The following is a 16,894-nucleotide window of genomic DNA, read 5'->3' as shown; positions in this document are numbered from 1 at the left end:
TGTAAATATAGTGCAGAATAAATGTGTTCTTCAGTATTAGGTGATACCTTTTTTATTGGACTAACAATTTATGTCATAGGACAAGCTTTCGAGAGTTCTCCTCTCTTCTTCAGGTCAGGCAATACTGATATACAAAAGATTCAATGGCTAAAACAGTGTAGAGAGAGGAAAAAAAAAAAAAAAACAACAGAAATTTACTGTAGATAAGGTAGGGTGTTAAGTGTTTGAAGCAAGGGGACAGTGTCAAAGAAAGGTGGGGAGGGGAAGGGATGCTGGGGGGAGAGAAAGTGTGGATAAGAATTGAGGCAAGCAGGATAATTACAAACAATTTTGATAGGGTGTGAGAAAACCCATGTCCGCATTAAGTCCTTTGGTTTTGGTGTCAACGAGTCTTATCATTCTGAGTTCAAATGTTTTCCGTTCTTGGGTGCTTTTAAACATTCCATTGAGGATTTTGATTTTTAAATCAATTATGGAATGATCTGGTTGTGAGAAGTGATGTCCCACAGGTGAGCAGTATCTTCCTTCTTCGTGATGGAGTATAGAGAGTCTGTGCATATTCATTCTTCCTTGTAGTTTTTAACAAGAGAAAGAGATGGGGGAGCACAGGTGGAAGGGTGAAATGGAACAAAATATGGTTCAGGTGTGTTAAACCCTGAAGCAATGACAATGGGGTTTTGAAGTGTGTATTAAATCTTAACACTCACACGGCCTTGTGCAAATGCTGTCGCATCAAGGTATCTTTTGGTCTTCTCCTCTCTGTCTTGTAGAGTAGTTCTTCACTCTGCGTCTGCGGACTTCTTCTCCTTCTTCTTTGGTGTAGTATCACCCTCGGGATAAACGAATAAACATATGAGCAGAATACATTAACAGTATTAAAATGTCCCAAGGGATACAAACAGGGTTAAGATATACTACAAACACTCACACGGGCAAGTGTGAGTGCACTCTTTGGGGAGGCTTCTTTGGACTCCAGGAAACAATTCAGCCTCTCCAATAGAGTTTAGGAGGTCTGTTATCAAACCCAAAAATAAGTCATGCAATGGGAGGTTAATAACAGGGTACTGTTACTCACACGGACAAGTGTGAGCACACACTTGGAATGGTATCTTTGTTGCTCCTCCTGTAGTCCCCGGATCGAAATTCAGAGCAGGATAGGGTGATGAATTCTCGCTCCAGAGTGGTAAGTAAAGGTCTTAAACCCAAAAGGTAAAAGCCAAGGTTTTTATTAAAACAATACACAGAAAAGCACCGCTGACTCAACAAGTGAGCCGCGCTGCAGCAGATAAAAAAGCCAGTCTGTAGGGAATATAGTGCAGGACTCATGGTTTTGCAGCAAACTCCCTCCGCGTCCGGATGTAGTGCTGCGCTTCCCTTGTCCCACTCCCGACGGTGGCTGCAAAGGTTCAAAACATTGGGGGGTTTTGAGCTACGCGTTTCGCCCTTTCTTGGGCTTGCTCAGGCTCCGTAGTAAGAAAGGATTTGGCTCATGGCTCCTGCTATATATACTGCGGCCGACCAATCCACCACACCCCCACTCTGCTGTCTTCAATTACATCATTGAAGTAGGCTGCTCCCAATGCATTCCTAATTGAAGGAGCGGTGTACCCCATCAGGTGGTTGTTAATCAAACCTTTCCTGTCGTCACATATTCCATGACTTAGTGCTAAGCAAATAAACCTCTATAAAAAATACAAGGCTACCTCATTAGATGATAGACTGTTATTAAAACAAGAGCAAACTCATTTTTGTGTTTATTTAAAAATAGGGGGATAGCTGACAGATGCATACATTAAAACACTTCTGATGTGTTGGCTCCATAGTATAAATGAAAATAGGGGGATAGCTGACAGATGCATATATTCAAACACTTCTGATGTGTTTGCTCATTAGTAAAAATGAAACGTATAATTTGATGATTAGCTGTATAATTGACTCCCTTGTTTGAAGATCAATATGTTCTTAGAGTGTACAGTCCAATCCACACAGTGTGATTTACGTAAATTTACATCACATATCCGAATAGGTAATTATCCACAAACATAATAAATGTTCTTAAAAAACATATGTTAATAACAATTTTATACACAAAATGTTAAAATGCAATTTATAAAAATTTAAAAAATTTTTTTTATTAAAAATCTCCTAAACTCATCTCCTGAAATATGGTTAAATGAGTGACAGTGATCTGAAAGAGAGACAAACACTGATATCAGTACATTCTATACTTGTTATAATTGTACCTAAAGTGTAGGTTTAATGATGTCTTTAAAAAGTATCATGATTCATGTGACATCGTTCCTCTTATTCCCCGAGGGTGGGGAAGGGAGGGGGAGGGGTAGGGTGGGGGGGGGGGGAAGGAGAGGGGGGGGATGGGTGGCTGGATTTGCTGGAGAGATGGTGAGACGTATAGGTGCTCAGATAAAAGCTCCCAGGTCTATATCTATGTTTAGACCCTTAGGGGCTAAGGTCTGTAGTCTGTATATCCAATATGTCTCACGTTGGCCGAGTTTGATGAGCTGGTCTCCACCCATCCAATGTGCATCTACTCTTTCTATTCCCTTATAGGAAAGACCTTCTGGGTTCCCTCCGTGGAACAGACTAAAATGCCTGGAGACACTGTGGGTCATGACCTGCTTGCGTATATTCCCCACATGCTCCAACACGCGGACTCTCAAGGGCCTCGAGGTGCGGCCCACATATTGGAGACCACATGGGCACGCAAGCAGGTATACCACATATTCTGTCCGACATGTAATCAAATGTTTTATTTTAACATTTTCTTTAGTTGTGTATGAGACAAATTCCGTTCTGTCTCCTTTCACCGCCTGTTTACAGGCCTTGCAGCTGAAACAGCCAAAAAAGCCTACTGGAGGTGGTAACCAATGTTGAGGCCCTTTCTGTGTTTCCCTCCTAAATACACTGGGTGATAATCTTGCTTTAATAGTCGGTGCCCTTCTAAAAATGACCCTTGGTGTAGATGGGACATGTTCCTTTAAAATGGGGTCCATCTTGATTATGTGCCAATGTTTTTTTATAATTTCTGTGATTTTATCGGCATCTATGCTGTAGTTTGTGATGAATGATGTTGAAAAACTGGTGTCCTTAGTTTTAGTTTTGGGTTTTAATAACTGGTCTCTCGGAATTTGTTCCATTCTTTTGAATGCTTTATCCGCTACTTTAGGTTCATACCCTCTTTCTAAGAACCTTTCTTTTAGTGTAAGGGCCTGGTCTTGATATGTCGCTGTATCTGTGCAGTTTCTTTTGATCCTGCGCAATTGCCCGTAAGGGATATTTTTAAGCCACTTTGGATGGTGGAAACTGGAATTCAATAAATAATTGTTGGCGTCAGTGGGTTTAAAATAAGTTTTTGTTTTTAATGTACTATTTTCTACGAAGATCGTGAGATCCAAAAAATTTATGGTGGTTCTGCTGTGTTCAGAAGTGAACTCTAAATTGACTTTGTTGGTGTTGATATGTTTAATAAATTTATCTAAATCACTTTCATTTCCCCTCCATATGAACAGCACATCATCGATGTAGCGATGCCAGGAGACAAGACTTGCGCCAAACGGATGGTCGGACCAGATGGTGCTGTCCTCCCAATCCGCCATGAAGATGTTGGCAAAGCTGGGCGCAAATCTTGTCCCCATAGCAGTTCCACATAGCTGGAGAAAAATGTCCCCATTAAACCAAAAGGAGTTATGGCGCAGCATAAAGCCTATACTTTCCAGAATAAACTTGCGTTGCTCCTCTGGAATCGAAGTGTCTTTTAAAATTGCTCGCTCTATTGCTCCTTCTCCATCCGTGTGCTTGATACAGGTATAGAGTGATTTAACGTCGCAGGTAACCAATATAAAATCTTCCTGCCATTTGATACGATTTAAAATATTTAAAACCTGTGTGGTGTCTTTTAGGTAAGATCTGCTTGTAGTGGCATACTTTTGGAGGAAAGTATCTACATACTCAGATAGATTCTAAGTAAGGGAGCCGATACCTGATATAATCGGTCTCCCCGGTGGGGTCTCCAGGCACTTATGAATCTTAGGTAGAAAATAAAATACAGATAAGATGGGTTTGTCGCGCTTTAAATAACTCCATTCTTTTGGATTCAAAATACCCAGAGACTTCCCCCTCTCTAAAATTGCATCTAAAATTTTTTTGTCTTTAGTGGTTGGATCTCCAATCAGTTTCTGGTACGTCCCCACATCATCTAGTATCCGACCTGCCCCCTGGAGGTAGTACTCAGTGTCCATCACCACCACTCCTCTGCCCTTATCCGCTGGTTTGATGGTGATGGACCTGTCGTCCGCTAATGTTTTCAGGGCTTCTTTTTCCTCTCTACTGAGATTATCCCGATTACCCTTTTTATGTCCTGCAATCTTCTCTAGATCTTCTAGTACCAACTGTGTATATACCTCCAAGTGATGTCCCCTACTATTACTCGGGTAGAATTTTGATTTCTCCCGTAATCCTGAGTGGATAAAGCTAACCTCCGGGGCAGGTGCTTCTAGTGTAATTTGTGATGAAACCTGGCTCCCTCCCAATGCTTCTCTAGATTGGGCATCCTTATTCAGAAAGAAGCGCTTTACCGTAAGTTGCCTTAAAAATTTGTTGGCATCAAGGAACATGTCGAAGCCACTGGACTTCGTAGTTGGGGCGAAATTTAAGCCCTTCACTATTAAGCCTACTTGTGTATCTGTGAGCGTGGTTTTGCTTATATTGAAAACTCCCCTTATTTCATTTGTTTCCTTGGGAGGCCTCCTTCTTCCTCTTTTTCCTCTCTTTCTCTTTTTTTGGTTGGTATCTCCCTTCAGATGTGTGTAGTTTGCCCTCTTTCAGTGTTACTGTAGTATCTAGAAAGTTTACTAGGTTTGCCGAATAATCCTTTTTGAGTTTAATAGATGGATGGAATGAGTTCAGGGACTCGTGGAATTGTTTTAGGTTTTCTTCACCCTCTGTCCATATTATAAACAGGTCATCAATGTATCTGTAGTATTTGTAGGGTTTGTGGAGGCATGTAGTTAGGAATCTTTGTTCAAGATTTGCCATGAAAAGATTGGCATATTGCGGCGCCATCTTGGTACCCATTGCAGTCCCCATTAGTTGTAGGTACATTTCCTTGTTGAAGCTGAAGAAGTTGTGTGTGAGGATGAATTCAATCAGTTTGGCATTCGGCAAACCTAGTAAACTTTCTAGATACTACAGTAACACTGAAAGATGGCAAACTACACACATCTGTATACAAGAAACCAACTGACAGATGCAGTTACCTCCACAACCCCAGCTTCCATCCCACGCATACAAAACAAGGTATCATACACAGCCAGGCTATAATATACCACCACATATGCTCTGACACGGAAGACAGAAACAGGCATCTCACAACCCTGACCAAATCGTTCAGACAGAAGGGATACAAACCAAAGACCACTGCCAAAACGATTACATCTGCAATAAAAGCCCCACAAGAACACCTGCTACAATACAGACAGAAAGAACCTACCACACGCATACCACTAGTGACCACAAACAACCCTACCTTAGAGGGTATACGAAAAATAATCAATGATCTGCAACCCATGCTGAGAGAGGATGCGACATTAAAAGAAATCTTTCCCAAACCTCCCATTCTTGCATTCCGGCAACCCCCAAACCTCAAACAGAAATTAGTCAGCAGAAAACTTCACAACGATTTTAAAGACATGGATAATGGCACAAAACAGTACAGCAACAAACGCTTCAAACTCTGCAAACACATTTGCCAAGATCCCACAGCCAGTCACAACCATAGAACATTCAATGTTAAAGGATCATACAGCTGCACATCCAGGAATATAGTGTATATGATTCAGTGCAACAAATGTGACCAAGGTTGCTACATTGGGGAAACCAGACAAAAACTACAAGGAAGAATGAATATGCACAGACTCTCTATACTCCATCACAAAGAAGGAAGATACTGCTCACCTGTGGGACATCACTTCTCACAACCAGATCATTCCATAAATGATTTAAAAATCAAAATCCTCAATGGAATGTTTAAAAGCACCCAAGAACGGAAAACATTTGAACTCAGAATGATAAGACTCTTTGACACCAAAACCAAAGGACTTAATGCGGACATGGGTTTTCTCACACCCTATCAAAATTGTTTGTAATTATCCTGCTTGCCTCAATTCTTATCCACACTTTCTCTCCCCCCCCAGCATCCCTTCCCCTCCCCACCTTTCTTTGACACTGTCCCCTTGCTTCAAACACTTAACACCCTACCTTATCTACAGTAAATATCTGTTGGTTTTTTTCCTCTCTCTACACTGGTTTAGCCGTTGAATCCTTTGTATATCAGTATTGCTTGACCTGAAGAAGAGAGGAGAACTCTCGAAAGCTTTTCCTATAACATAAATTGTTAGTCCAATAAAAAACTATCACCTAATACTGAAGAACTCATTTATTCTGCACTATCGCAACTGGACTAACACGGCTATTTTCTGCTATTATATATATATATATATATATATATAGGCATGATTGACCAATATGCCAAGAAATGGGGAAGTATTAAAACAATCAGAAGGGGGGGGTGGAGTATGTTTATATGTTAAATCGGATCTAAAGCATATTATAAGGGATGATGTTTATGAAGGGAATGATGAAAATGTAGAGACTTTGTGGATAGAAATTAGCAGTGGAGGTAAAAGTATTAAGAAAATGTTTGTGGGAATATGCTATAAACCACCAAATATCTGTGAGATTGAGGAAGCTAAAATACTTTTGCAAATGGAAAAGGCATAAAAACTGGGTCATGTTTGCATAATGGGGGATTTTAATTATCCAGACATAGACTGGGGAAATGAGATTAGCGTTACAACAAAAGGAAACAGGTTTTTGGGGGTGCTTAAAGACAATTATATGACCCAAATTATTGAGGAACCAACCAGGAGAGGGGCAATACTGGATTTGGTCATATCAAACAATATAGAAGTAATAAGAAATATTCAAGTCCTGGAACATTTGTGTAACAGTGATCATAGCATGGTCTCATTTGAAATAAATTATCAAAAAATAGATTTCTTGGGTTCAACAAAGACCTTAAACTTTAGAAAGGCAGATTTTAATAAAACAGAGGTCTAATCTAGTAGTAATACAATGGGATGATGTTTTTGCAAAGAAAAATGTAGAAGATAAATGGGCAATCTTTAAAACATTGTTAGAAAAGCACACTTATCAGTGTATACCCTTTGGTAATAAGTTTAAAAGAAATAAGTCAAAACCAATGTGGCTAAATAAACAGGTAGGGGAGGAAATGGACTAGAAGAGGAAGGCGTTTAAATTTTTTAAGTCAGAAGGGACGGAGATATCATATCAGAATTATAAGGAATGTAACAAAAATTGCAAAAGGGCAATCAAATTAGCAAAAATGTATAATGAAAAAAGGATTGCAATAGAAAGTAAGGTAAACCCTTAAAAGTTCTTTAAGTACCTTAATAACAAAAAATGAGAAAAGAAAATATTGGACCCTTTCAGTGTGAGATGGGTAGGCAGATTATTATTGGAGATAAGGAAAAAGCTGAGATATTAAACAAATTATTTGCCTCTGTGTTTACCAGGGAAGAATCAAGTTCAATAGTAGTGCCGCAGGAGGAAGCCACAACCTCCATATTAATGAACAATTGGTTAACTGAGGAAGAAGTTCATAAGTGACTTGAAAAAATTTAAGTAAATAAGGCACCTGGCCCCGATGGCATACATCCAAGAGTTCTCAAGGAGTTAAGCTCAGTAATAGCCAAACCATTATATTTAATATTCAAGGACTCCATTTCCACAGGCTCAGTACCACAAGATTGGCGTAAAGCAGATGTGGTGCCTATATCTAAAAAGGGAGCTAGATCACAACTGGGAAATTACAGACCTGTAAGCCTGACTTCAATAGTAGGGAAACTACTTGAAGGTTTAATATGCGATAATATTCACTAATACCTAATGGAAAACAAAATTATTAGTAATAGTCAGCATGGATTTATGAAGGATAGATCTTGCCAAACTAACCTTATTTGTTTCTTTGAGGAGGTAAGTAAGAATTTAGACCAGGGTAATGCAGTTATGTGGTCTACTTAGATTTTGCAAAGGCATTTGATACGGTTTCACACAAGAGGTTGGTGTACAAAATAAAGAATATTGGACTCAGTAATAATATATGCACCTGGATTGAAAACTGGTTAAAGGACAGACAACAGAGGGTTGTCATAAATGGAACTTTTTCAGGTTGGGCTAAAGTCGTGAGTGGAGTACCTCAGGGATCGGTACTGGGACCCCTGCTTTTTAACTTGTTTATTAATGACCTTGAGGTTGGGATAGAGAGCAAAGTCTCCATCTTTGCTGATGATACTAAATTGTGTAAGGTAATAGAATCAGAGCAGGATGTAATTTCTCTTCAGAAGGACTTGGAGAGACTGGAAACGTGGGCAGGTAAATTGCAAATGAGGTTTAATACAGATAAATGTATGGTTATGTATTTGGGATGCAAGAATAAAAAGGTGACTTACAAATTATATGGAGCTATATTGGGGGAATCCTTGATGGAGAAGGATTTAGGAGTGCTTGTAGACTGCAGGCTTAGCAATAGTGCCCAATGTCATGCTGTAGCTGCAAAGGCAAACAAGATTTTATCTTGCATCAAACGGGCAATGGATGGAAGGGAAGTAAACATAATTATGCCCCTTTACAAAGCACTAGCAAGACCACACCTTGAATATGGAGTACAATTTTGGGCACCAATCCTAAGAAAATACATTATGGAACTAGAGAGAGTGCAGTGAAGAGCCACCAAATTAATAAAGGTGATGAACAATCGACCTTATGAGGAGAGGCTAGCTAAATTAGATTTATTTACATTAGAAAAGAGGCGTCTAAGAGGGGATATGATAACTATATACAAATATATTCGGGGACAATACAAGGAGCTTTCAAAAGAACGATTCATCCCACGGGCAGTACAAAGGACTCGGGGCCATCCCTTAAGGTTGGAGGAAAGGAAATTTCACCAGCAACAAAGGAACGGGTTCTTTACAGTAAGGGCAGTTAAAATGTGGAATTCATTACCCATGGAGACTGTGATGGCAGATACAATAGATTTGTTAAAAAAAAGGTTGGACATCTTTTTAGATGGGAAAGGTATACAGGGAAATATCAAATAAGTATACATGGGAAGGATGTTGATCCAGGGATTAATCCGATTGCCAATTCTTGGAGTCAGGAAGGAATTAATTTTTCCCCATAAATGGGTTTTTTTGTTTGCCTTCCTCTGGATCAATAAGTAAGTATAGATATAGGATAAAGTATCTGTTGTCTAAATTTAGCATAGGTGGAACTTGATGGACCTATGTCTTTTTTCAACCTCATCTGCTATGTAACTATGTAACTATGTAATCAGGCCCAAATAAAACATTACATAGCCACATAAAAAACATTAAACAGCAAAATCAAACACAGCACATAGCAAAATCAAACAGCACATAGCAAAATAAAATACATTACATTGCCAATTAAATAGATAACAAATGCCAATAAAACAATTGAATGGCACAGTGGGTAATTGATAATCATATAATCTGTGTATCATTTAACACTATGCCAGTCAATGCTCAAAGTAAAATAAACAATCACAAACAAGATACAATGTCATCCAAACAATCAGAAATGAAAAACAAATAAAGAAGTAAACATAACTAAATTACCACCAATCAATTAATCCAATCTAAAATAAATTCCACAATTCTCAATTAAAACACCAAAACAAAACCATTAATAAATAAATGAAAGCTCAAAGTAACCACCATCACACAAAATCTAACTACCAACAAGAGGCCACTATTAAAAAGCAAGCACCCCCCGAAAAAAAACTATTGAAAACACCACTAATAATGACATCTTACTAAATAAAATTTAAATTGCCCAAACATTTCTAAACAAACAAGCAAACTACATTTAAAATACATAATAACAAGCATTTGCACAAAGAACCATTGATTGTCCCCTGTATGTATGTATAAACATAGAGACATAGAATACATACAGTGGCAATGAATGGGCATCAAAAAAAATTAAATCACAATAAAAGTAAAAATACAAAACCTGTTAAAGAAAAATAACATACATTCAATTTTTTTTACTTACCTTTAGATGTCTTCACCCTCTGATACAGGGGTATCCGGAAGCTCAAATATATACATATGGACATTCATAAATACAGGGGCAATAAATGGGCATTAAGAACAATTCAATGACATTAGAAATAAAAATACATAACAACTATATAGTGTCCCTGTATGTATGTGCATACGACTTGGTGCCCCAGCCATTGCCAAACCAATTGCTTCCATAGTCAACTCTATCCTGTCTGCAGGTCATATCCCTAAGACCTGGAAAACTGCCAGAGTTGTTCCAATCTTCAACAGTGGGGACAAAAACACTCTCTCAAACTACAGGCCAATCTCACTTCTCCCAATTCAATCCAAAGTCATAGAAAAATGTGTCCACTCCCAACTAAGCGATTTCTATACCAAAACAAATTTCCCTAGCCAATTCCAATCTGGCTTTCGTCCCAAACACTCCACCGTAACTACCCTGCTAAAATTGTGCAATGAAATCCAGTGTGGAATGGAACGGGGACAACTCACTGGTGCAGTATTCCTAGATTTTGCAAAGGCTTTTGACACAGTTGATCATGCTATCCTGCTTAACAAACTCCAGAGCTCTGGAATAGGGAAGCATGCTTTAAACTGGTTTCAGTCCTACCTATCAGGCTCTAACTCCAACCCCCTGGATATCACCTGTGGTGTCCCGCAAGGCTCTGTTCTGTGGCCCCTACTCTTCTCAGTGTTCATTAATGATCTTCCCACAGCTTGTAAGGAAGCCTCAATACACATGTATGCAGATGACACAATCCTATATGCACACAGCCATAGCCTCTCTGACCTTTAACACATACTTCAGTCTGACTTTTTGAGACTCGAAAACTGGATTTCTCAAAACAAACTGTTTTTAAACACTGACAAGACTGTAACAATGGTATTTGGGACCAAGACTAAATTTGTAAAGCTTCCAGTGACTGAGCTCCTGATTAGAACCAACGCTAACACCACCCTAACACCTGTCACTAGTTTTAAATACCTGGGCTTATGGTTTGACTCCCACTTAACATTCGGGATGCACATTGATACCCTGACAACCAAGACCTATGCCAAACTAGGGGTACTTTACAGGAACAAATCCTCCCAAAGTCTCCTGTCAGAAAGCGTATCGCACAGCAGATGCTAATGCCAATTATTGACTATGGAGACATAGTATATGGCTCGGCACCTCAAACCCACCTTAGCAAACTTGACACCCTCTACAATTCAATTTGTCATTTTGTTCTCCAATGCAACTACAACACACATCACTGCGAAATGCTCAAAGAACTAGATTGGTCAACACTAGAGTCTAGGCGCAAAGTTCACCTTTCCTGTCTTGCCTTTAAATTCTTCATGGGCAAGCTACCCAGCTACCTGAACAAGCTCCTCACCCCTACCACTTGCAGCACTTATCACCTGAGATCAGACTCCAAAAGACTGTTCATGGTCCCAAGGCTCAACAAAGTATCCGGACGTTCCTCCTTCTCCTACCATGTACCCCAAAACTGGAACAACCTACCAGAGACTCTCACATCCACCACCAGTCTAAATTCTTTCAAATCTTAGGCTGTCTCACATTTTAACCTGGTCTGTAACTGTTTCATACGCTCATAATATATATTTTCTTTAACTGTGCACGCAATGTCTTGTATATAATGTATACCCTGTTCATTAATGTAACTGTACTTGTAACCATGTATTATTTGTTTTACTCTGTGCCCAGGACATACTTGAAAACGAGAGGTAACTCTCAATGTATTACTTCCTGGTAAAATATTTTATAAATAAATAAGTATGTACAGCCATACGTACATACATAAATAAAGGGGCAATAACTTTGCCTAAAAAAAAATCTGTCAAATTAAAAAAAAATTTAAACCTGTAAAAGTAAAATAAAATACTTTTATTTTGTTTACTTACCTTTAGATGACCTTACCCACCGAATCCCGGGGACACCGCATGCTCTCAAACAAATACACAAACAGGAACCAGGTAAAAAAAAAATCCAAAGTCTTTGTCTTCTTTCGTTTTCTTCTTCTGTAATTTGTAATCCAATTTCATCACTTTCTTGTCTTCTGGGGGTCTTCATCTGTATCATCTTCTTCATCTGTATCTTCACGCCCTTGTCCTCTTATAGGAGGAGGAAGTCCTTCCTCCTCGGCTTCTTTGTGTAAAAGGAGGTGACATAGGCTTTTCTAGGGCTTTGACGTCACATTTTCTGCAAATGGTTCCACATGGGCCTGATTGGTCAATGAAAACCTAGTGCTTTTCCTTTTTTTTTTTTTTGGTGACATCATGTAAAGGAATTGAAGCCAGCCAAAATGAATGGCTGTGCTTCCTTCCCTTGACATGACATCATCAAAAGCAAGTTGGCCGGCATCACATGGTACTTGAGACAATCAGATTGTGGGAACTATATCCCCAATCTGATTGGCTGTAGTAGACCATGTGACTCCCTTTGGATGACGTCACATCCTTTCTCACAAAAACTCGGTCACATGGTCTACTACAGCCAATCAGATTGGGGACATAGTTTCCACGATCTGATTGGCTCAAGTACCATGTGACAGCAGCCATGTTGCTTTTGATTACGTCATGTTAAAGGGAAAGGAAGCACAGCCATTCTATTTGGCTGGCTTAATTTCCTTTACATGATGTCAGCAAAAAAAAAGAAAAAGCACATGGTTTTCACAGGCCAATCAGTGCCGTGGGAACCATTTGCCAAAAATGTGATGTCATAGGCCTATAAAAGACTATGCAGCCTAATTTTACGTCAATAAGCCGAGGAGAAGGACCTCCTCCTCCAATAGCAGTACAAGGGTGTGCCTGCTGAAGATGGAAGAAGATACAGATGAAGAAGAAGAAGATGACCCCAGAAAACCCCCAAAGACCCCGAAGACCTTGAAAATAGATTACAAATTACAGATGAATAAAAGAAAGAAGAAAAGGATTTTGGATTAATTTTACCTGTGACATGTTCCTGTTTGGGTTCGTGGATTGGTTCGAGAGCTTGCGGTGTTCCCAGGAATCGGAGGGTGAAGACATCTAAAGGTAAGGAAATACATTGAATGTTTTCTATGACTGGTCTACCTGTGTAGTAATCCTTGGTTGATCTTCAGTGGAGAAGGGGAATATCTCCATGCACACAAGCAGCAAAAGGAAGGAGTTGGTTTACACTAGAGACTGTAGGAAGCATGAGCACGATCAATAACCCCCTTTTCACTTTATGGATATACATACATACAGGGGACATGCAATGGTTGTTTTTGCAAATGCTTGCTTTTATGTTGTAAGGAGCCGCAGGTCACGTTCTACCACTCACGGCGTCCCCTGTATGGCAGAAATAACTACATGCTAGATACAAGCTCAGTTATTTCACACGCATACATATATATGGTGTGTGACAGCTACATTTGTGTCAGTTTTGTTACTACTAGTTACAGCTTTAAAACACAACACTGTGTGATCTGTACCTTACTGATACACTATGGTAAGCACTATTTTGAGAAAGTCACTGCTTACATATATGCATACATGATTTCTTTATTTGTGTGTATATACCCCAATTTAATTCATTGGGAGTATTCATGTGTAAATTACAGATAATCTGACCACATTTTATCCTGAGTTGTCACCCACAATATCGTCTGTGTTTGATTGTTCTTGCTCATATGTTCTGTGAATAAGCATATACCTACCTTATTCATACATATCTGTAGGTGTCGAGTAATAATTTGATATCAGTGACACCCTACTATTACATATTATAAGGTAATGCTGTACATCACTATGCATTCACTGGAACAAGGATACATACATGTATATATTATATGAATGGTCCACAAATAAGGCATACTTCAGTGGTTTTAGATGATTTTATTATTTTTTTGCACTTAGAAGAGTTATAAGCATTTAATAAAATGTTATTGTTTTTGAGTTTCTATCCCCCCTGGCTGCTGCATCAAGTGTATGCTGGGACTAATTAGCTCCCTCAATACTGTTTGTTTTAATTTAGGCTGAGTGCAAATTAGTGGGTTTATTTCCTGTGACCATTCTTGGCCATTTGATAAACATAAATGTTATTCCCCATGCACCGCCATAATGTTTATACTATTGAATATTAAGGTTGAGCTGTGATGATATCCCCCTTATCCAGGCACATAAGTATAAACCTGGAGATAAGGTTTGGCTTGCTTCTAAGAATATCAGATTGAACACCCCTACTCCGAAGTTATCTTCTAGGATCCTGGGCCCCTTCTCTATTCTTCGACAGGTTAACCCTGTGGCATATCGTCTTCTCCTTCCTCCCTCCATGAAGATCTCACCCGTCTTCCATGTTTCTATCTTGAGACCATTTATCCAGAGTGCGCAATTTTCCCATTCCTCACATCGACCTCCTCCTGTTACTATACAAGGACAACAGGAATTCGAAGTCCGGTCCATCATTGATTCTCGTATCTCCAGTGGCAAAGTCCAATTCTTGGTCCACTGGAAGGGGTATGGACCTGTGGAACGTTCTTGGGTCTCATGGCTTGAACTCCACGCTCCGTCTTTACTCAGACGCTTCCATCAAAAATTCCCCCACAAATCTTGGGAAGATCGTTCGGAGTCCGATCCTCGGGGGGGGGGGGGGTACTGTAAGGAGCCGTGGGTCATGATCTACCACTCACAGTGTGGTCTTACCTTAAGCCTCCTCAGGCACCGCCGCCGCTCTGGATCCCCGGCGGCTCCCATCAGGCACTGACATCTCCCGCACGGCTGTTCCTCCTCTTCCGGGTCACGTGAATCAGCCCGTCTGTCTTACAGGGGGCGCGCAGACCCAGGCAGCTTATGCTCGGCACTCAGAAGATAGCTCTGCCCCCACCTATTGTACCTGAGCACAGCGCATTCTTCAGCCCCAGGGTTAATCCAGCCAGCCTCCCAGGTCCCTGTCTCCTATCAGAATTAACCCCCGGGCCGCACCTCCACTCCAGGCTCCTTCTGATAGGTGCCTGCCTTCTATTTAGCACTGACTTCCCATTCTCTCAGTGTTCTGCATAGCTCCTGTACATCGGTGCTCTCTGCTTCTGCTAGGCTCTTCTCTTGTTGTTTCAGCCCCTGAAGTTCCTGAACTTGGATTGTCTGCGTACCCCCTCTGGATCTTGACCTTGGCTTTGGACTTTCAACTACGCTGTCTTCTCTACCCCTCGGACTTGGCATACGGACATTTCGACTATGCTGCACTCTCCACTCCTCGGACGTGGCTAAACGAACGGTAAAAAGGGACGATAGACAGCACTCTGATAGTGTTAAATTTATGCAATTGCAGGGTGCACAGAACAAAAGGGGACCCTTATTCCCCTGTATAGTACTAACAAATCTACGTAAGTACCAGCACTCACTGTCTAATAGCTAAATGATGAAAACAGTTGTAATGCAGAATAAACATTTAAAAATGAAACGAACCATAAATAAATCAAATGTGTTTGCAGAAACCAGTATCATAAATGGGCATGTCACAAAGTGAGGGGTGGGGGTGGGGGGGGGAAGGAAAAGGGGAAAAAACATGAAACAAAAGGAATATACACAAAAAACGGAGAACGGAAAGTATGCTAGGGGGGCGACGTTTCGAGGGACTACCTCTTCATCTGGCCCATTCCCCCTGGTCCAAAAGGACCCAGAGGTACTTCCCTAAGCCTCCTTTCACCTATACCTGGTCAAATCAGACACCCCTGAAAATAGATAGCAAACATACAGTGTAGGCTAAATACAGCTAAACAGCTGGGTTAATATTAACTCATTGGAGGTTCCTTGCGCAGGCGAACAGTGAGTTGGCTAGAGTAGCTGTGTGCATTAACCCTGATTGCATATCTAAGTCATGTTTAGAAATGTTTTGCCAATTAAATTTTTAGTTTTATTTAGTAAGATGTCATATATGGTGGTGTTTTAAATGGGGTGTGGGGGGGTTGCTTGCTTTTTTAATAGTGGCTTCTTTTTGGTAGTTAGATTTTGTCTGATTATTGTTCTCTGTTTATAATAGAAAAAAACTATGCACTTTAACACACAAAAAATCTGTTGTAGTAAAATGTGTCAGAAAATGTAAATACTCTGTCCAGAGCATTCAACAGTTCATTCAGAACTCAAAGCATCCCTTATTAAATGTTTGAATATATATAAAAATACAGTGCTTAGACTACAGAAAACGGATTATAAGAACATATAATTACAATAAATGCAGAACAGTTTTTCAAAATAACCCGCTAAAACATAAACAGAAAACCCTATACACTACATTACCATATATTAGTGTTTCCTCCCAGAGAAGTAACTGGCAAAGTAATTATGAGAAATCACATGTTTAGTCCAAAACACTCCTCTTATGAAATCTAAATCTCTATTACAGTGCTATTACTTAAATACATTCTTTCTCTATGGAAACAACATAAACCCACCCACATCGTAAATAAGCTGTTAGATTTACAGTTTTATGAGTAAAAAAAAGCCTTTACAAACGTTTTTTAAACTTCTCTTCAATATCTAAATGTACTCATAACTTTCCTTAACTAATACTTACACACACTTGAGTCCATCAATACATTCAGGCACTCATGGCGGACACGTCAATATATGAATATATTTGGATGTATATATGTATTGTAGCAAATTGCTCACTTTATGTTGCGCTGCCGCTTGCCCAGGCTCTTCCTAACACAGTCTTCTAGGGTTTGGTTTGTATAAAA

The sequence above is a fragment of the Ascaphus truei genome, chromosome 3 (assembly GCF_040206685.1).
Source record: "Ascaphus truei isolate aAscTru1 chromosome 3, aAscTru1.hap1, whole genome shotgun sequence".
Taxonomy (NCBI): Eukaryota; Metazoa; Chordata; class Amphibia; order Anura; family Ascaphidae; genus Ascaphus; species Ascaphus truei.
The sequence above is the reverse complement of the archived record's forward strand: the minus strand, read 5'-3'. Positions refer to the sequence as shown.